A 23943-nucleotide genomic window follows, 5' to 3' on the forward strand; every position below is an offset into this window, starting at 1 on the left:
TAATTAACCAACTGGCTGTCAGTCACTTGGTCTGTCAGTCGATCGTGCAAATGTTCAAACAGACGGACGGACAAACGATCTGATTATTTATAATCGCCCAGAAGTATGGAGATGCTTCGCAATCATTCTCCTCAGGTGGCGTGACTCATTCCAAATGTATATACATACACATGTGAATAGATTTTTAGATACTTTTATATATATATGTATGTATGTACATTGAAATGTATCATTGTTTGCATGACTTTTAACAACAAATGTTTATTTTTTTTTCTTATTTGTATAAATTAAATTCGACCATAGTGCTTACGTAGATATGTTTTTTTCCTAAATTTAAAAACATCGTCATAATGGTGACGCACTTAATTTCTTGAGCAGGGCATGCATGACTTTTGCTTGCGCACAACGACGTTACTTCACACTACCTCAAGTTGGCAACCGATTTGACAGTTGACTTGAGTGCTTTGCTTTTGGTTTGGCCAACAACAAGTTATGACCTTTACAACTGCAAATATTTTTAACAGCTGTATATATAATGGAAATTCAACTTATAATGAGTGTAATATAAATTCAAATTACTAAGTTATCTCAAAAAAAATTATACTGCAACTGCCAATATTGATAATACCAATAAAACACGAGTATAAACTTAGTGACTTATCGTCACGATAAATAGGTATGTATACATATATATATTTTTTTAAGATTTTCCCATCTTCTATTGGAATTTGTAATATACTAAAATTAATATTGTTACATATTTCTCTTTTTCTATCAAAATATAAAGTTGGAAAAATATCCAAATTTTTTCTGAAAAAAAAAATTTCTTTTGCTTATTTTAGGAACATTTATTATAAAAATACCACATGTAAATTTGTACCAATATATTTTTTCTATATTATTCCGTAGAGTCAGAGTAATCCGTAAAAATTGTTTTTATACCCTACACCACTATTGTGCTACAGGGTATTATAACTTAGTGCATTTGTTTGTAACACCCAGAAGGAAGAGAGATAGACCGATTGATAAGTGTACCGATCGACTCAGAATCACTTTCTGTGACCGTCTGTCTATCAGTCCGTCTGTCCATGTTAATTTGTGTACAAACTACAGGTCGCAGTTTTCATACGATCGTGTTCAAATTCGGTACAGGCATGTTATTCGGCCTAGAGACGAAGCCTATTGAAATTGGAAAAAATCGGTTAAGACTTGGATTTAGCTGCCGAATATATGTTCGTCCGATTTGCAGTAATATTTCAATAAAATAGTGATTTATTAACCGATTCTCTCGAAATTTTGCAGGAAGGATTTTCTCTTGACTCTCGATATTACTTGAAATCAAATATCATGGAAATCGGTTCAAATTTAGATATAGCTCTCATATATATATAATGCCCGATTTTAACTTCTAGAGTCACAGCAAGCGCATTTATTGACACAAAATTTTGCAAAACGCTTTTCTCGAAGACTGCCACAGTATCTGAGAAGTTTGCTCGAAATCGGTTCAGATTTAGGTATAGATATATGTTCGTCCGATTTGAGATGTATTGCACTAAAGTGCTAATTTTTGAACTGATTCTCCCGAAGTTTGGTAGGAAGGATTTTCTTATGACTCTAGACATTACTGGTGAATTTCAAAGAATTCGGGCCAAATTTAGATATAGCTATTATATATGTATATCGCCCGATTTGCGCTTTTAGGATCCCTACAAGCGCTGTGAGATTTTGGGTAATTTTCAATAATGTGGCAATTATTACAGTTTGAACATATTTGCTCGAAATTCGATACGAATTGCTTTATAACCCATCTAAAAACATCCGCCGAGGTCCATCAAAATTGGTTCAGAATTGGATCTAGCTCCCACATTGCACTTACAGGGTAGGTGTAGGGTATTATACAGTCGGCTCAACCCGACTTTTGCCATTCCTTACTGGTTTCAATATAAGTTAGCAACATACAGCCAATACATACATACATGTTTATGTTCACCAAGTCACTGATGCGAAAACGCAACACCTGTCTAAAATAGGTTAAGGGTATCTGGGTTTGATTCCCGTGTATATATGTTTAACCGCAAATACAACACTGACGTTGGTCAAACTATTTTGCACAATCCCATTGTAGCCGGTTGTACGTACCGGATTGACCCGATGAAATCCTTCATTGACAAGGGCTGCCGCCTCAGTGTAGAACACACTGCTACAACAACAATAACAACTATTTTGGAAATGCAGATTTGCCCATAAACATTCCATTAAGGAACAGGGGCAAACCTCACACATATCGACGAGTGCTGTCCGATTCATGTTTTAGCTCAATGATAAGGGGCCTCCTTTTTATAGTCGAATCCGAACCGCGTGCCGCAGTGCGAAACCTCTATGTGGAGAAGTTTTTACATGGCTGCCATACCAAATGGTCCAGTAACTCACAAATGTTGCCAACATTAGGTGGGGAAAACCACCGCTGAAAACGTTTATGATGTTCTCGCCAGGATTTAGTACCCAGGCGTTCAGCGTCGTAGGCGGACATGCTCAGCTCTGCTCTACGGTGGATTCCAAATTTTGGAAATGATGACATTAATTGTAGGGTATTCCAATGTTGTAGTTGGTGAATCTATACCGATCTTTGATACTGACCATAGGTACTTGGCGTACATATTGGTTTATGTATGCATATGTGTGTGTGCGATTTTTATACTCTAAACCAACCATAGGATAGGGGGTATACTAATTTCATTATTCCGTTTGTAACACCCCATAAAGTATATATATTCTTGATCGTTCTGATATTTTAAGTCCATCTAACCACGTCCGTCCGTCCGTCTGTCGAAAGCACGCTAACTTTCCAAGGAGTAAAGCTTGCAAAATATTTGTTATAAGTGTAGGTCGGTTGGGATTGTAAATGGACCAAATCGGTTCATGTTTCGATATAGCTGCCATATAAACCGATTTTGGGTCTTGACTTCTTGAGCATATAGAGGGCGCAATTCTGTGTTGTTATGACTTCCAACTATGCTAATTATGGCTAAAATCGGTTCATAACCTGATATAGCTGCCATATAAACCGATCTTCACTTCTTGAGCCACTAGAGGTCGCAATTCTCATTCGATTTGGCTGAAATTTTGCACGATTAGTTCTGTTATCACTTCCAATTACTGTCCTTAGTATGGTTCAAATCGGTACAAAACCTGATATAGCTGTCTTATAAACCGATCTGGGATCTTGACTTCTTAAGCCTCTAGAGGGCGCATTTTTAATCCAATCCAACATACGTGCCCAATATGTTCTTAATCGATCTATAGCCTGATACAGCTCCCCTATAAAGCGATCTCCCGTGTAGCTGTTCGCGTGAAACTACCTTGTTAAATCCGACTTGGTTTGCCTAAAAAGAGATACCGCGCAAAGAATTCGACAAATGCGATCCATGGTGGAGGGTTTATAAGATTCGGCCCGGCCGAACTAAGCACGCTCTTACTTGTTTTTCTTTGTTCGAATATCGCGCATAGATACATGTCGCATTCAACTTCAAATTCATAGGAAATATAGAAACATTAAAATTGGTGAATGGTTGCTACTCATGCATATTCATAGTTCAATTCACATACATTCTACTGACTACTGCTTCTATTCTACTCCCCATTCCACAAAGAAAATCATACTTTTCCGAAAATTATAGCTCGCTGGGGGCGGCCGTACTTCCTGTGTCATTGAATAAAAATCGAAGACAATTCTAATGCCGATTGTTGGGTGATTCAAGGCAGGCAATCTTTAACCCATTGTCCAAGCTGAGCACTTTTTCCTTCGCTGAGCTCTGTGAATAATGAATATTTCGCAAAGGCAAAGAAACCACAAACTTTTCGTTTGAAGTCCATGCTATTGTCTGTATGTATGTACGTGTAGTATGTGAATACAAACGAATGCCTTGGTAGTAAGGTCAGACAATACCACAGTATGGACTACACAAAATGTATTCAAATAAATCCAAGACGACTACGCGAAAAAAATCAATAGATTTTCGAAGCAAACCTCAGTCCCACAGTGCCAGCTAGCTAGAGCTTAGCAAGCACCAAGTAACCAAGCAGGCAAACAAACCAATGGTCCGACGGACGGGCAACAATGAAAACAAAACAAAAAAAAAACACGAACAAGCGTCTCTATTAATTTTTTTTTGTTTGTATTTGTAACATGGCCACACGGACAGACAGTCTGACACTTACGTGACGTACAAAGAGAGTGCTTTCTAACTCGTTGCGCGCACACACACTCTCAGATAGAGAGTAGACGTCACACAACCCGTTCATGTCAGCCCCCGCATTGTAAACGAATCAACCGACCTATCAACTTAGTGAATTGCTACATGGGATGGCTAGCAACAATGAATTGTGATTGTGGGGAAAACCTTAACGAACCTCATGCGGACTCTACATTTCGTCATATGTTAAGATTTGGAAAATTATCTTTGTACAAATGAAACTAACTACTCAGGAGTATAGATAAAATAGTTTACAATTCAGTTGGAGTTAGTAGAACTTTAATAAACATGGGTAATGACATATCATAGTTGACGATACGTTTTTGTGAAATTTACAACTGAATGAACTACTTAAAGAAATTTGGATTTTAAGTTCAATTTAATTAAAAAGTTCAGTTCCACTTCTTGAGCTCACAAATACATGTTCGAATTTATGAACAATTTAATAAACTCAATTCGACCTTATTATCAAAACTTAATTAAGTCTTAAAATAGGTTTATTTGACAGTTCTATAAAGGAAATCTGTGAAATAAACCTGTTCAAAACTACATTCTATACCATCCATGTGTATATTGACTCGTTTTGCTTATTGTGTTTTCAAAAACGACTGAACTATTCGCGCCGACTTGTTCGTTTAACTTTTCAAATTTATTTGATAATTATTTATTGGAAGATTTCTGGAGTTTGAAGGAAGTTTTGTTTCCTATTTTTTTTAGTTTTTTAGCCCGCGCGTTTTTAATTATTGTAATTTGACATTTTGGCAGATGGGTACGTTCAGTTCATGACTCATAGGCATTTTTTAAGATTCACATACATTGGTTCCCTTTTAAACGACTCGTTTTTGTGGCAAACGAGTCGTTTTGCCCTCATAATTTGTAAAGGCAAAACCAGTTGTTTTCAATGAATTGCAAAGGGAAACGAGTCGTTTATGCAAATCAGCTTTCGTCTGAACATAGTATTAGGTCGTTTTGAAAAACATCGCTCAGATGTTTTGGAATGTTTGTTTTTTTACACTCTCACGTAAATGTCCAAGAAACCTATGGTACGACCAAGAGTTTCGAGATGCTACTGAAGCCAAGAATGCGGCATACAGAGCAACTCTGCAATCAGTAACAACTCGCCAGATGAAGGAGAGGTATCGGGAGAAAAGGAGAGAGGAGAAACGTCTATTCCGCAGAAAGAAAAAGGAAATGGAAAGACGTGAGTGAGAGCGAATTGAAATGTACAGGAGTCAGAAGGAAGTCCGGAAATTCTACCAAAGAATTAAACATCAAATCGATGGCTTTGGTGCAGGCACATCCTCCTGCAGGGACAAAGAAGGAAATCTGGTAACTGACACAGATAACATGCTGAGGATATGGAAAGAACATTTTACCCAACTGCTACTGTCCGACGATGGCGACAAAGAGGATACCGCCGAACCAATAAATGGTGATGGTATGGAGTGTTTACCTCCTAGTCAGAATGAGGGCCAGGTAGCAGTGACCCGACTAAAGAACAACAAGGCAGCAGGAGCCGACAGGCTGATAAGGCATATGCATCAGCTTATCTGCGCAATCTGGCTAGAAGAACGCATACCCGATGATTGGAACCTCAGCATACTATGTCCCGTACACAAGAAAGGAGACAAGACGGAATGTGCCAAGTACAGAGTAATAAGCCTCCTCCCCATCGCATACAAGATACTCTTGAGCGTACTGTGTGAAAGATTAAAACCTAAAGTCAATGAGATAATTGGGTCCTATCAATGCGGCTTTAGATCTGGTAAATGCACCCTGGACCAGATATTCACACTCCGCCAAATCCTGGAAAAGACCCGAGAGGAACAAATCAACACCTACCATCTCTTTGTTGACTACAAAGCTGCTTTCGATACTCCTTTACGTTGAAAGGTATTTCAAGCCATATCTGGTAGCCCTGCAAAGTTAAAAAGACTAAGACTCTTTCCTAAGAATAGGAAAGAATCTCTCCGAACCATTTAATACCAAACGAAGTTTCAGACAAGGGGACAGCCTATCGTGTGATCTCTTTAATATCCTGCTGGAGAAGATTATACGAGATGCAGATGTGAATCGATATGGCACACTACTCACAAGAGAACATATGCTACTCACCTATATCGACGACATCGATATCATAGGTCGGTCATAGGCCTTTGAAAGAATCGAAAGAGAGTCAGTGAAAATGGGTCTGGAAATAAATGGAAATGAGACGAAATGGTTGGTTTCAACTACCAAAACGCCTTGTACAATCGATCAGATAAAGAAAATGGAGAAAGTTGGGAACCATACCTTTGAGATAGTCAGTAACTTTATCTACCTCGGCACCGCCGAAACCGAAACGAATGACACCAGTTTTGAGATAAAACGAAGAATAATACTGGCAAACAGATGCTACTTTGGACTATGTAAGCAGTTTAGAAACAAGGCCATCTCTCGACAGACGAAGATTACACTATACAAGACACTGATACTACGCGTGCTGTTATATGGTTCTGAAGCATGGGTACTTGTGAAAGCAGATGATGCAATGCTTGAAGTATTTGAGAGAAAGATTCTTTGTAAAATATATGGATCAGTTTGCGTTAATGGATAATATAGGCGACGTATGAACCACGAGCTGTATGACGACCATAGCATAGTTAAACGCATCAAAATACAATGGCTGCGATGGCTAGGCCATGTTGTCAGAAAGGATGAAGACGCTCCAGCAAAAAAGTCTTTTGAAGGCAAACACGGTGGTACACGCAAACCGGGAAGACCAAAAGCCCGATGGAAAGATCAAGTGGTGGGAGACACATCGAAACTTGGCATCAGAGATTTTAAAATGAGCGCAGGAGATCGAGACGCTTGGAATGCTATTCTACGTTCGGCTAGTGGAACAAATGTTCTGTCATAGCCAATTAAAGAAAAAAGAAGAAGTTTGCGTTATATTTGGCTGGAAAATAACAACCGAAAATTAGCGAACCGACCAATTGACCGGTTCCGAACGAGAAATAAATTGTTCACCGAACTCGCCTCTCAATGTTTAGTTTTACGCCTGCTGTGTGACATGTGGCACCGTCTTGTTGAAATCAAGCTCTTGCATTTTGAGCAAAAAAGAGTTGGATATGATCTCACGATGGTGCTAACCATTCACAGTTACGTTACGATTTGCATCATCTTTGAAGAAGTACGGTCCAATGATGCCACCAGGATATAAACCGCACCAAACTGTGACTTGTGACTGGCGGATCTTCACACCAAAATCGACAATTCTGCTTATTTACGTACCAATTGAGCCAGAAATGAGCTTCGTCGCTCAATGCAAGAAGCGCGCTTTGAACTTTCTTAACGGAGCACTCATTTGATAATAAAATTCAATAATTTGCAAGCGTTGTTCATTTGTAAGACGATTCATGGTTAAATTATAGACCAAACTGAAAATGTTTGATAGTGGGACAAAACACGAAACGTGCGTTAACTGTTTAAACCTGTGTTGCCAAAAAGATAATAGCTAAAAAATCACCCTTTACAATTTCATTCAAATAACCTACACTTGTAGAGAAGATTTGCATGGGAAAAACATTCACAAATGTCACCAGCATTAGTGGGTTTGGGTTCTCATAGAGTTTCTGCTTGGTAGGTGGTGGGAATCCTGAACCAAAATGCGAAAGTCGTCTCTAAACCAAACCACTTGGAAAATTTCGATACAAAAAACAAAACAAAAAGTAAAGACCTTTGTCTTAAGTTTGCCAGCATTTGTTTGCTTTAAATTTGTACAAGTATTTGCTTAAGTTGTTAGCTAATAATATTCGTACAGCAGTTATTTTATTTTTGTTATTGGATTGAATTTTGGGGCTTACACTTCCCCCAGCACGTTCACATACAAATACAAGTACGTTTGTCACACCACAAGCCTTCATGCATACAACACAAAACAATGTATTGTACATACAATGTACGTGTCTATATGGCTCCAAGAATAACCGTCAGCCACCTGCCCACAGTGGGTTAATGCAAAGTGGGTTCTCTGGTTTTTTTTTTTCCTTTTGGTGGTTTTCTCCATCCACATGAAGTCGATTTTCAAGTTTCTTTTGTTTGCTACACAAACTTCGAACTGGAACTATGGCTTTGTGCTTCTTCTTATCTTCAGCAGCGTCTTTGTCTTCGTCGTGTTAGCTGTCTGATTTCTAAACTATACTCACTCGCAAGTCTCTGGGCCACGGATATTCTGGTTTTCTTCAATCATCTGATGCTGATGAAAACAAAAAACAAACCCAAACAAATTCGTTGAAAAACTAAAAACAGAGAATTGAAGTAGGGTCAGGGTTATCAGCCAAAGACCACTACTGCTCGCTCAGACAAACATACTTCTGTTTATACATAGAAAATATATGATCACAGTATATGGCATATGGTGTGGTATGTTTGCATGTACAGGCCATGTTTAAAACACAATCTTATGAACGTAACGAAAAAAAAAAACACTCAACATACAAATATATAAATATTTTATCTGTATATAAAGCACATCATATGTATGTATTTATGTGCCTTCATTCTCATATACTCGCTCAGACAAAACAAAAAATATGTACGTGTATATATTCACGCACTTGGGTAATTTCAAGATCCAAGGTGTTATGGTATGGCAAATGAGTGTTCGGGTGTCGGTGTGGCCAGAAGGCGGATTTCCCTTAAAGGCAGCAGGCAATACGGTGCCAATGACCAATACGACGAAATTTCAGCCCGTAGAGGAAATCGTTGGTAATGAAAAGTCAAGTGTCCGTATCCCCCATCCCAAAAATAGCAGATGTCTTATGTGTACCTTACGATTGTTACCGAAAACGAAGTTTTAAATTTATATTTTAATGAAACAACCAACCGAATAATGAAGCAATCTGATTAAGTAGAAAACCGAATTCTTATTTTTTTTTGGGATTTTGTTATCAGTCATTACATTAGTGACGCCTTGAAATATAAATTGTGATTAGAGACCCTGGAAAATATCAAAAAATTTTACTCTACCTTTCTTTTGAGTCCTTACCACTTTTGAAATATTTCCTGCTTACGGGGTGTTTCGGGGGTGGAGTGGCCCCCCAGACACTTGGCCCTTAAAGTAAATAAAAGCTTTGTGTTCCACTTTCAAATACAAAACAAAATTATATTTAAAATTTATATGAGCCCCATATTGGCATGATTGGTAAATAGGTTCTGTTTGAGGATGGAGGTCCACTCCAGGGTCTTTGTCCCAAAAATGAGTATCAATTTCGTACTCTACTCGCAAATAGCTTTTATGTAGTTCACATTTTGCAATGGGTGGGTAAATACGTCCGATTAGGAAGGCATTTTGCAGTGGAGCGATCCCCAAACACATGGCTCTTCAATTGGATATCAAATTCGTTTTTTTTTCTCTCAAGAACCTTTCGTTTGAGCCCTATATTGTCGTGATTGGTCTATGTATCAATTTTCAGGGTTTTTGGGTGACCCCCGAGGCACCCGACCCCAACAAAAGGAACCATATTTTGTTTTGGAGGACTGTAAGAGTGCAAAGAAATTTCGAGCAAATCGCATTACCAATCTCCGAGATCTGTTTTTCCTTTTGAAAATTAGTGTTGTGAGAAGTGCTTTTTCGGAGAGGGATGACACCTCAGACATTTCGACTTAAATATGAATATCAAATTTATGCTTTACTGCCAAATCCCTTTAATTTGAGCCCCACCTTGACGTGGTCGGTAAACGTGAACCGTTTGGAGGATGTTTTAGGGATGGGGCGCTCACCGGCACTTTGCTCTGGAAATAGTTATAAAATTCGTTTTTTAGTCCTAAATACCGTTGATGTGAACTCCATATTGCCATTGTGAAGTTCAGTGTAGGTGGTGCTTTAGAGCATATCCCCAAACACTTGGGTTCAAAATTTGATATCAGATTCATTTTCTACTCTTAAATACCTTTGAGTCCCATAATGGGTCAATCAACCCATTTGACGTATTTTTAGGAGAAACGCGCCTTCTAGAACTGAACGCAAATTTTTATGTCATATTCGTTATTTATTCTCAAATACCTTTTATTTTATTGGGTTGCCCAAAAAGTAATTGCGGATTTTTCATATAGTCGGCGTTGACAAATTTTTTCACAGCTTGTGACTCTGTAATTGCATTCTTTTTTCTGTCAGTTATCAGCTGTTGCTTTTAGCTTGCTTTAGAAAAAAGTATAAAAAAAAGTATATTTGATTAAAGTTCATTCTAATTTTTATTAAAAATGCATTTAATTTCTTTTAAAAAATCCAATTACTTTTGGGCAGTTAGTACAGCCCCATCCTATGGTGGAGGGTACAAAAACAAACTCAAGGTAAAGCCTTACACCAAACCAAAAAACCTCGTGTTCTCTGAAGAGAAAGTTTTTAGAATTGGGAATTCGAAAACTGCCCAAAATGATTGTGTTTACTTAACCGAGCGTACGTATGAGAATTTGAGCCTCTCAACGGCTACCCGAAATAATTTTCCATCTCAAGCGACGGTATGGGTAACTGTGACTGCCGATGGACGCTCTCCATTTGTTTTCATAGCTCATGGCGTCAAAGTAAATACTTTCTTTACTTTAATTGGCTATGACAGAACATTTGTCCCATTAGCAGAATGTAGAATAGCGTTCCAAGCGCCCGAATCTTCTGCGCTTATTGTAAAAACCACTTGATCTTTCCATCAGGTTTTTGGCCGTCCCGGTTTGCGTATACTCCCGTAAATGCCTTCAAAAGACTTCTTTGCTGGAGTTTCTTCATCCATTTTGACAACATGACATAGCCAACGACCTGTATGACGAATATGCTATCGTCGTCACATCTGCATCTCGTATAATCTTCATCTCGTATAATCTTCTCCAGCAGAATATTAAATAGACCACACGATAAGCTGTCTCCTTGTCTGAAACTTCGTTTGGATTGAATGGTTCAGAGAGTTTCTTTCCTATTTTTGCTGAGGAACGTGGTTCAGCAAGTTTCATCCTGCAGAGTCTTATTAATATTGCAGGGATACCAACTCAGACATGACTTGAAATACCTTGAACGTAAAGGAGTATCGAAGGCGGCTTTGTAGACAACAAAGAGATGGTAGGTGTTGATTTGTCCTTCTCGGGTCTTTTCCAAGATTTGGCGCAGTGTGAATATCTGGTCCAGGGTGGATTTACCAGGTCTAAAGCCGCATTGACAGGGCTCAATTATCTCATTGACTTAAGGTTTTCAATTTTTCACACAGTACGCTCGAGAGTATATTGTATGCGGTAGGGAGGATACTTATTCCTCTGTACTTGTGTACGGGACATAGTATAGTGAAGTTTCAATCATCGGGTATGCGTTCTTCTAGCCAGATCGCGCAGAAAAGGTGATGCATACGCCTTATCAGGGTGTCTCGCCCGGTTATAAATAGTTCAACGGGCAACCCGTCGGCTCCTGTTGCCTTGTTATTCTTCAGTCAGGTCACAGCTACTTGGCCCTCATTCTAACTAACAGGTTAACATTCTATACCAACAGCGATTGGTCCTGCGGTATCTTCTTCGCCGCCATCGTCGGACACTATCAGTTGGATAAAATGTTCTTTCCTGTCCTGAGCACTCTGTGTCAGTTACCAGATCCCCTTCTTCGTCTCTGGAGGAGGATGTACCTGCATCAAAGCCATCGTTTTGATGTTTAATTTTTTGGTAGAATTTTCGGACTTCATTCGCTCACACTCACGCCCTTCCATTTCCTTTGTCTTTCTGTGGAATTACAGTTTCTCTTCACTCCTTTTCTGCAGGGTCGCTCTGTATGCCGCATTCTTGGCTTCAGTAGCATTTCGACATTCTTTGTCGTACTATGGGTTCTTTGGGAGAGCCTTCCTGTACCCAAGTGTCAAAGTAAATGCGACTTATTATCGGGTAAACATTTTGGACATTCGACACCGTTACATAAAATGACCAACAAGACTCGGCACCGTCACTTAAAGCAAGCGCAAACTAAGAATGGCTAAAAAACATGTTTCTCATTTCCTTTCGTCCACACAGTAGCCGTCCAATTCGCCAGATGCCAACCTGATGGATGCATGATTTTGCAATTTTAGAGAGACAGGTAAAGACTAAAGAATATGCCAGTGCGGATGCGCTGAAGAAACCCATTGTAGGGGAATGGGCCAAAATACCGGCAGATTACACTCATGCAGCTTGCAACTCGTTTTTGACCGACTCAGAGCAATAGTTAGTCAAGGCAAAAGGCGGTCATATCGAGCAGAAGTGAATGGATTCAGAAATTTTGCTTACTACCACACTGGGACGAACCCACCTGAAAAAATGCATCGCCAACTCATAGTTAAAACACTAAAAACTTACTTACACCACATCACTTCACACATTTAGTGTGCAGGGAAGGGCATGTAAGGAAATTGTTAAAAATCAAAGAAAAATTTTCCATAATTTTTATTTTTCATTAAACTTCATTAAAATTTGATTGGTTTTTCTAAAATCCATAAATACCCAGTACTAAGTTTTATGAAATCATTTCTTTTTCTACAGAAATTAACATAAATTTATTCCAACGGAAAAAAACATACCCTCTATAACACGCACACTGCTATTCAAGGGGGGAAAAAAGTAACGTATTTTCTCAGATTAGTGAAAAATTTAACATGCATGTCATGTGTCTATCCAACGCCTCAGTTTAGAGCGAAGTAAGGTCATTCAACCCTTAACCACATCGACTTTTCTTCATTCCTAGGACTTTCATTTGCATTGGATTAACAATGAGTTTCCCAAAATTTGTTTAGAATTGTTTCTCATGGGAAAATTCAAGGAGATAATTGTACTCCATTTGTATGAAAATCGTTACTTTTTTCACAGAGATTATCATACTTCTTCATTCGTTTCTCTCTTTTATTGTAAAATAAATGTTGTTCGCCCTAACAGGCAAAAAACTTGAAAATTATCATAATTACATTGGGACAGTTTAAAATGAAGCAAGTAAAAACTTGCTAAGTTCGGTCGGACCGAATCTTAGGAATCCACCACCATGAAAATATACACAAATGAACTAAGTTGAAGGGCATATGTTTGCCGCATGCACCAAAATAATGCCAAATCAGGCTTTAATTTATGTTTCTTGGTTTCGGGAGATTGGTTCATATGGAAATCATAACCAAATTTATACCATGTGCAAAATTTTAGACAAATCAGTTAAACATTGCTGCTTTCAAGGGTTAATTAAGTAAAATCAGGAGATTCGTTTATTTGAGAGTTATACTATGTTAAAGAACGATTTGGACTATGCTTACCGCGGATGTTGGAAGTTAAAAAAAGACCGTCCGTGCTAAATTTCATTCGAATCGGAGAAAAATTGAAGCTTCTAGGGGTTCAAGTTGTCAAATCTGGGGATCGGTTTATATGGGGGCTTTATCCAAATCTGAACCGATATGGCCCAATTGCAATCCCCAATGACCTACTCCAATAAGAAGTATATGTGCAAGGGATATATGCATTCGTTCGACCCCCGCTATCGTAATTCCGACAGACGGAGGTACGGACAGACCTACGGACGGTCATGGTAGGACCGACTTAAAATACATACATAGGACCGACCAAGGATATATATACTTTATGGGGTCGCAGATCAATATTTCGTGGTATTACAAATGGTGGTGGGTATAAAAATTATCCCATGTATTGCTCTTAGGATAACATGTAACGTATTTTCCCGAATGACGACAAAAATTTCACATGTTTGCTTTGCACGTAGAATTCCTTCTCAAGTAGCCACTTGAGAAAGCTGAGTGTGAGAATTTCTGTTACTTTTCCCATCGGTTTTCGCTTCGAAAAGAAAGCAGACCGACCGACCGGCACAATCAACCCCTAACCACATCGATTTTTTCCATTCTTAGACTTTTTCGAGTCAATCAAGAATATGATATGGGTTCGTAATAATCATCACACATTTATAGCTACATTATACGCTAGATGTAAGCGTGTGAGTATGTAGTATGTACGAATACTCGTATACATATAGCCATGTCAATCCATACCGTTTGTAAATACGTAGCTATTTATATACCATGCTATCTGCCATACGCTATACGTAGTACATATGTATAAATGTTCGTACCCATGTTTATGAAAGCGATTGAAATTATATGAATGTATGTACGTATGTATGTACGTGTGTCTGTATTATGTAAATTTCCATGGTTATGTTGCTTGTTGCCTGACATGGGCTCTTAAGTGGTAGCACCACTTTGTCCGTAGTTTCCAGTTACACTTATCCCTCGTAATGTCCGTCCCTTTGGTTACCAGCTCTTCATTTTTATCATCCCACACATGGTGTGTGTGTTGATCCATATGCAGGCAGGCAACTGCAGCAACGCATACATAAGCAAGCATTTGATGCACTGCGATGTAACCGTTTATTAAAATTTCCACATGACTGCAACTCCCTGGCAAGTATTGATGTATATTAGGTTGTAACGAATGAGAAAAATCAATATCAACTGATGTTGGAAAACTTTTCTTTGATTCTTGTAGGATTTTTCGTACAAAGTTTCAGAAAAAACCTACAGCAGAAATGTTCGGCACTGCCCAGAAGCGATTCTCTGTCGAAATTTTCTACAGTGAAAAAAAAAAAAATCGTTGCAAACTCATGTACCTATGGTGTTATTATCATGAACAGGAGTTTTTTAAAAACATTGTCAACATGCAGAGATGATTTGTGAACGCACGTTATTGATTTTATACACCGACCCTTATCAACATCATCAGTACAAACAACCTTAAGTTTAAATGACTCTCAAGACATGGTATGTGGCGCAATATGGTACGGCATGTAAAAACACACAATAATGGTATAGACGAAACAGGGATTCGATTCTCGGCAGCAAAAAAAAAAACTTTTTGCAATCTTTAAAACAAAAACTGTGCCCTAGACATAGTCAGAATACGTGTATAAAGGCCTGTAGACGGTTTCCAACGTTTCGTTCACAAAAAAATTTTGTTGACTAATGAACATTTGTTGTTGGTCTAATAACATTTGATTCACTTCTAAAACCCAATGGGGTCAATTTGAAAAGGCCGTGCTTATTTTTTCCATGGGTGTACTTCAGGCTATGGCAACTTGCAAATTTTGCCCAGGAACCATTTCACTAAGGAACAGGGGCAAACTTCTCACATATAAATGAATGCGTCCGATTCAAGTTTAAGCTCAATGACAAGGGGCCTCCTTTTTAAAGCCGTGTCCGAACGGAGTGCCACAGTGCGACACCTCTTTGGAGAGAAGTTTTACATGGCATAGTACCTCACAAGTGTTGCCAGCATTAGGAGGGGAAAACCAACGCTGAAAATTTTTTCAGATGGTCTCGGCATGATTCGAACCCAGTCGTTCAGCGTCATAGGCGGACATGCTAACCTCTGCGCTACGGTGGCCTCCGACAACTTACAACCTCTAAATATTTTAAGTTCTATGTTATAAACATCTACATCTTAAATGTCCGGCCTATTCATAGAAACCACTGTAGCGCAGAAGTTAACATGTCCGCCTATGACGTTGAACGCATGGCTCTAAATCCTGGCGAGACCATCAGAAAAAATTGCAACATTTGTAAGGTACATTTGCCAAAGAGGTGTCGCACTGCGGCACGTCGTTCAGACTCGGCTTTAAAAAGGAGGTCCTTTATCATTGAATCGGACTGCACTCATTGATATTTGAGAAGTTTGCCCCTGTTACTTAGTGGAATGTTCATGGACAAAATTTGCATTTGCTATGCGTTCTTCTTCTTTTAGTCGTTGTCATTCAGATTGAATGATGATACCATGCGTTTTCTAGTTTACACGCTTACCAACAATGTCTTCTACAACAGGCGATATATAGATGAGAAATGGCAAGCCGCTTAGTTTGCATTTTTCTCCATACAAAATAAGCGAGAAAATTCGCCTATAGATTGCGCTTTTGCGGTTATGCTTGAGAACAAAGGTTACGAATTTGACAAACCCGAAAGGCTGTATTATAGCTGCTGTGGGAGCAGTCGTAGCTTAAAAAATCTTGTCTACAGGGTTTTGCACATCAGTCTTAACTGTGAACTTTAATCATAAAGACATTCAAAAATTTATAAAAAAAATATCAATAAAATATTTTAAAATTGTTTACTTTATTCAACGATGTAACACAAACAAAAGTCATATAACGACACACACAAAGACCCAGTAATTAATTAATTTTGCATTCAATTGAAGCGAAATTTGTATTAACGCAGCGACATGTCGCTACTATTTAAAAAGGTGGTCTCACGCAAACAGCTGTTAACAGCTGGCCAGGTTAGACGGTATTAAGATGTCATGTTTTTGGGGTGAAAAGTTAATGTACTAGGCTTAATATGTTGGAAATTTGGATATACAAACTTAATTTTAATTCATATATTTAACGCTTGGACAAACATTGTTTCAGTTTAAGCTTGATACTGATTACATTCACAACGAAAATGACTATTAAATTATTGCGAAATCCGACGGACCCTTTTTTTGTCAGAACACAAACAACAACACACACAACAAAGACAACGGTCGGCCCTTTTCGTGAACATTTTATTACATTTGCAATTAAAATTATGCGAAATTTATCCTGATGCAGCGACATGTCGCTACTATTTTGCTCATAGAACTCAGTACCACTTGTACGGAATGTGTTCATATTATCTTCGTCACCATTTTGTTATAGTGCGATTTGACAGTTGTTCGTGTGAAAAGTCGAAGTCAGTACTAGGCCTAAGAGAACCTTGCGTTTTTTTTCAAACCTTTTATATGAAAGGAAAACTGCAATATAAAGGAATGTATTTTTCGTTGTTTATATTCAAAAGTTTTGAATATTCGGATTCCTTTTTGACAATTGGCCTTGTACTGAAGTGTGGCGTATGGGGTGTGTGAGCGTTTTTTTGATATTCTTGGATTTAAAACGCTTAACGGTCACAAAATTGTTGTCCAATGTCAGCTTATTCTTTGCAATTGAATTTAGTACAATTGACTGCAACAGTTTCGAAATGACATCGTTAATACGTGCATGTACACACTTTTTAGAAGAAGTGGCACACTCATATATACACATATGAAAACAGTGAAACCTTGATTTTGTTCATTTATATCACATGCTATGCCTGACAAATTGTTTTATGTACTTAAAACCATAGGAAGGCGGTATAGTTATACAATAGTTAGAAATACTGATCTGCACTTTGTCAATTCCTGCTGGTATTATTTTGTTCCCATTATGGGAAAATATTTTTAATGCCATTTGGTATTAATTCAAGGTATTGAATGAAAGCGATTGTACTTAAAGTATAGGTAGTTGCCATTATAAAATGTAGAAAATTTTTGTGCGTAAAAACTATTTTTTTGTAATGAAAATGAATATTATACGAAACTCAAGGGTTGATATCTATTTATTATATATCATAAAAACCTATGTGGTGAAAGATTATTATCGTGTGCTGGTATATTCATTCAAATGCCAATTCTGGAAATCGATGTACGTGAAATCAATTGCTCATTTAAAACATTTGGGGATGGTTAATAAGTTAATTTATTTTTTTCATATACAAACGAAATAAAATTAAAATAAAGGGCCTGTTGCGATATTCGAACTCGCATAACTTAAAAATGTTTTTTCCATATTTCTAAATCTTCTTCTTTTATGGTTTGATATCGCTTGAAGTTCATCTTAGTAAACAGAAATTTGATTAGAGCATGCATTTTCATATTCATATATTTCATATGTCAAGCTTTGCAAGATACAACGAAAGAGTGTGAAAAAGAAGAAGAGTGGGTTTCTGCTTAGTCTTCCGAATACCTTAAAAACTAGCTTTAAAGACACAACCTTTTCGATGTATTCCAATTGGAACATTTTCGGGTTTTTCTGTTTTGACTCGGGCATTTGTTCGAACATTTTTTCGTATTTTGCTTTGATTCTTTGCAACCGAAAGTTGGAAATAAAAGGAAAAACGAAATAACGTAAGCAATTCAAACATATTGTGTCTTTAACTTTTGTCACTGGTGATCCCGAATTTCGCTCTAATGCCAACTCTTCTCCTTTTTCACCCTCTTTGGACACAACGGCAAGAAAATCTTTCATTTTGCGTTTTTGAAAACCGAAACAGACCCGCAGAATTAATTTGTATTTGTTTTAATTCATAAGGGAGTGTAATGATCCAGTCATTACGAGAATGGCTTCAAAACCAAAGGGAAAAATTAAATGTTTGCTAATAAATGTAATACCGAATGGTACTAATTATTTCATACTAGGTACAATATTATTGCTTTAATACCATACGGGCTTGCTTTCCCATATGGCATCGAAATACGCATGTTGCGTATCGATTTTTCTATCGGTGTATTTATGTTTTTTTTATGGAATTTATCAAGTTTCATCCTATTTGACTGAAAATCGATATGTTAAGTACATCTATCCCCTCTAAATGCCACACACACACACACAATTCGATACAGTGAGGTTCATAAATAGATACAGCTCTCCTATAAACTGAACATTCATGAGTTGACTTCTTGAGCACCAAATTTGGCTAAAGTTTGTAACTACATAGAACCTTTGGGAAATCAAATTTGGATGTTGGTTAATATAGCAGCCTTTTTGTAGAGATATTAAAACGGGTAGGTTCAGACGCTTTATTGGACTTTTAATAGTTATCGGTGTGATTGATCCGCTTTCATCCGATGTGGCTGATGATGCAGCGTCTCTCATACCAAAGTTTTGAAGTTATTTATAATGTACCAGAATTTGCTTGAATACTCTAATATTCAAATTTGATTTTTTTCCATTTTGAACATGTACGCTTCAGACAATAAATAGACTGCCTAAAAGTCGTTTTAACTCAACATAGGTGAATTCGAGACAAAAAATACTATCTTAGCTTGTTTATAAGGATCAAGACTTCTCTGTCCAATAAACTGATTCATGAAATATTTAAGACCAATAAAATTTCCCAAAAAATCCATTTTTTGCGATGTATAGGTCAAGTGGAAAATTCCATGTCACTATCAAGACTCCACTGTAGTTATTGATATCAAATAAACATATAAGACATCATTGTATACACACACATCTACGAGTATATGTCTACTTGTGTATCTATGTACAATTTACACATAAACTTGATGAAATAAAACGTGTTCAGCACTTTTTTGGGAATCCGGTTTTAATGTGTGTTGTGTCTTTTTTTGTGTATAGAGCCAAGCTTGGCCAGTCGCCACTGCCAGAGTAAGAGGCAGCGATTGGTAGCGTTGCTAATTTCGTTTTATTTATTTAAAAATAAATAAATAAAAATAGTAATAACAAGTCATATGATGGGCTAGATGGCAATATTTGCCTGTTAAATTGAAACCTGGGCCTAAACGCGTCCGATGACCTTCCAATGATCTTTGTGACAAAGAAAGAAAATAAAAGTAAATAATATTTATAAAAAAAAAAGTTAAAGAATGTTCCAAAACTCTCTTCATCAACTTAAAATCATTTTCTAATCCCATAAATTGCTCATGAGCACATTAAAATAATGTGGACGATGTGAATTTTTTCAACGTACTATCTACATAAATAAACTATTTTTCATTTTCGACCATTTAATGTTAGCCTCAACTAACACTCTGACATAATCTACATCATGCTACTTGTTTTTCAAAAGTTCGCAAAATATAAAAATAATCAGAAAAAAATTAAAAAAAAATTCATAAATCTAAAATGTATTTTTGTGCCCTACAACACCACTGTAGTACAGGGTATTATAACTTTGTGCATTTGTTTGAAACGCTAAGAAGGAGACGAGGTGGACCCATCGATAAGTATACCGATCGGCTTAGAATCACTTCCTGATTCGATTTAGCTATGTGTCGTCAGTCTATGTATTCTTGTAATCAAGGTACAGGTCTCATATGTTGTTCGATTGTCACAAAATGTTGCACAAGTCACTTCTTTCGTACAAGGATGAACGCTATTGATTTTGAAAAAAAATCGGTCCAGATTTAGATATAGCTCCCATATATGTCTTTCATCCGATGTGGCCTATTAAGGCTGTAGAAGCCACAATTTTCGCTTGATCTTTACAAAATTTTGGATGAGATGTGCTATTTGATGTTCCAAGTGTGTGCAAAATTTCATAAAAATCGGTTCAGATTTAGATATAGCTCCCATATATATCTTTCATGCAATATGGCCGGTAGAGGCCACAATTTTGGTCCGATCGTTAAAAATTTTGCATGATATATTTTATTTGACTTTCCAATGTGTGTGCAAAATTTTATAAAAATAGGTTCAGATTTAGTTATAGCTCCCAGATATAGCTTTCATCCGATATGACTATTAAAGCTGCAGAAGCCACAACTTTAGTCCGACCTTTACAAAATTTTGAATGAGATCTTTTATTTGATGTTGCACTATGTGTGCAAAATTTTATAAAAATTGGTTCAGATTTATATATAGCTCCCATATATATCTTTCATCCGATATGGTCTATTGAGGCTGTAGAGGCCACAATTGTGGTCCGATCGTTAAAAAATTTTGCATAAGTTGTTCTATTTATTTCACATTCCAATATGTGTGCAAAATTTTATAAAAATTGGTTCAGATTTATAAATAGCTTCCATGTATATCTTCTAACCGATATGGACTATAGATATGTGGCTACAGAAGCCACAATATTGGTCCGATCTTTACAAAATCTTGCACATGTTTTTTTTTTTTGATGTCCCAATACATGTGGAAAATTTCATAAAAATTGGGCCAGATTTAGATATAGTTCCCATATATGTCTTCCATCCGATATGTCCTATATATGTAGCTCCCGTATATATTTTTCATATGATATGGCCCTTAAGGCTCTAGTAGCCCCAAATTAGGTCCTTTCGTAAGAAAATCTTACAAGGTTCTATTCAGAATGTCAATAGGTATGCAAAATAAAAATCTGACTATAATTTAACATGGGTTTCATGCATTTAAAGTAGTACGCAGACACGGTGGTGTAGGGTATTAAATAGTCGGCTCCGCCCGACTTTTGTCTTTCCTTACTGGTTATGTTATGCCATAGATTTATCTCACGACATAGTTAAGTGAACGCAAATTAGATAAAGCCAAAAAAACTAGAACAAAAAACAAATAAAAACATTTCTTCATCCACAAAAGTATTTCCGTATGAATGGAAATGAAAATAAACAAAGAAAACAAAAAATAACTACAAATAAATTAGACCTGTTTGTTGATAAAAAAAAAACAACTGTAAATCAGCAGTATAGTATATCAGTTCATATACCTATCGAAAATATGGGTAATAATCAGCACGTAGACTTGTGCCAAATTTTATCAAAATCATGAAAATTGAAGCTTTTAGGATCTCAAGAAATCAAATTCGGGGTCGGTCTATATAGAGAAATCAGAATTATACTTGGATTATATAAGTCTTTGTGCCAAATTTCAGCCAAATCAGGTAAAAATTGAGGCTTCTGGAAGCTCAGGAAGTCAAATCCGGGGATTGGTTTATATGAGGGCTACATCAGTATATAGACCGATTCGGATCATAGTTGGCATGGATTTTGGAAATTAAAACAAAAGTTTTTGTGACAAATTTCAGCCAAATCGAACGAAAATTTAGACCTTTTGTGGTTGAAGAATAAAAAACTGGGGATTGCTTTATATGGGAGCTTTATCGAAATTTGAACCGATTATTTATTGTTATAGTTATTGGTTCGAACGCTATCGTGATTTTGACAGACGAATGGATAGATATGGCTAGATCGAATGTCAAGACTATCAAGAATAAATATACTTTATGGGGTCTCAGATCAATATTTCGAAGTGTTACAAACGGAATGTCTTGCTTAGTATACCAATGGTGGTGGGTATAAAAATGTCATTCTTGAGCTAACTTCTTACGCCTTTCTGCAGCAGTGGAAGTCGTACAGGCTTCTTTACTCTGTTTTCCTTTCCAGTGTATCTTCAAGTGAAGGATTATGACTAGATCTAATAACCAAATGTTTTTGAAAGTACAAGGTACATATGTAGATAACACGAGCCACAATTTTTGTTGTGTGAAAATATTTTCTTTTGATTCAAATACATCTATGCAATCAACACCGCAAGCAGCGTAGACCGTCCTGTTCGAAGGCCTAGTCCACTGACCTACATATATAACCATTCCTTTAAGACCCATGTAGTGGACAAACATCCTCCTTGCATATCTACGAATGCGCTCCATCTGATAAGAGGACACCGAACACCAAATCGGAAATGCACAAATCGTTGGTCTAGCTAACTGGGAGTATACTGACTCTCCCACTCAATCCTCATCCTCATAACTCTGTACAACATCGCATATGCCGCCCTGCCCTTCCTAATCGCGTCATCTAAATGCTTCACCAAGGACATGTTCCCCTATAAAATAGCTCCCAAGTACCTGATGATCTTAGAATTCTTGAGCACCGCATTTCCTGTCTTAACCGATGGAGAGAATCGCCTTACATTCCTAAAGAGTCCTATCCCTCTACAACTAAATATGATGGATCTGCATTTATCTATATTAATCCTGAGTCTTCAACGCCAAAAATATGGGATCAAAACAGCGAGGTAGCTCTCTAGTCTTCGTTGAGCAGTCGCCGGTCTAGGATGAGTGACCGTAATCAGTATGTCGTCAGCGTAAGCCACTACCAAATCCTCCTCCTGCGGCTGAGGCATATCCACTAAGTACAGGTTATATAGCATTGGTCCTAATACCGAGCGCTGTGCCTCCTTCACTAGACAGAGAGAGAACTTTCTACCGCCACTCGGAAGTTTCTATCATGAAGATAATATGTCACCATCCTCGTCAATATAGGGTTAATACGGTAATTTCCAATATCAAGCGAAGACACCTATACCACACCATGTCAAACGCCCTCTCAAAATCTCGGCTGATGGCTAACGTCCCACTGCACCACCTAAAACCATCAGATACCTTTGTCGTCTATACCATCAACGCATGTGTCGTGGAGGTGCCCCCACGGAAATCGAACTGATGTCCTCTGAGGACATTCCTTTCTTCGATCGCGTCCTTGGTCCGCTCCAAAATAAAAATTTCAAATAACTTTCCCAGGCTTGAGAACAGGAAGATGGACCTATAGGAACAGAGACTAGTTAGATCTTTCCCTGGCTTTAATATTGGGATCACTGCCTAAACAGGGGTCTATATTTAGGCATTGATTAGACAGGATAGCCAAGGATACCATCGTCCCCACTACTTCTTTTACAATTTAGTCTTCTAAGGACCGCCTCAACTTCCGTCCCTTTCACCACTCTTTTAGAAGGCATCCGGTGGTCACTATTAACCATACCATCAGCACTGACACCCTGCCCAAACTCAACTATTGGCCGCAACGAGCCAGCCCTCACATCAAATCGATCATCACCATCATTACCACCTTGCATACCCGAAAACGTATCAGTCAACACCTCTGCTCTTACCTACTCCGTGTAAACGCGCCGACCCTGGTGGTCGGTCAAACTCCCATTCTTCCTCCAGCCTTTGTGCTCCTGAATCTCCTTAGGTTGCGATACATGTTCCTTTCCTGCCACTATCTTGCCCAAGAACCTGATAAATCTTTCCTGCTTAAACAAAAATATCCTCTCCCGGCTAATTTTATTGAGCAGTCTAATCGTAGTTCTCACAGTTACTGCCCC

At 37.7% G+C, this 23943-nt stretch overlaps 1 protein-coding gene across 1 annotated transcript in view; it reads left to right on the forward strand.

Moving 5' to 3' along the window:
• Positions 1-597: 597 nt before the first annotated feature.
• The window catches only part of LOC106089579 (uncharacterized), a 48015-nt gene continuing 24669 nt past the window's right edge, over positions 598-23943 (forward strand). The window contains exon 1 of the mRNA XM_013255461.2: positions 598-676. The gene's annotated coding sequence lies outside the window, so the exon portion shown is untranslated. The remainder of the gene's footprint in view (positions 677-23943) is intronic.

This window comes from Stomoxys calcitrans, chromosome 2, assembly GCF_963082655.1.
Source record: "Stomoxys calcitrans chromosome 2, idStoCalc2.1, whole genome shotgun sequence".
Lineage (NCBI taxonomy): Eukaryota > Metazoa > Arthropoda > Insecta > Diptera > Muscidae > Stomoxys > Stomoxys calcitrans.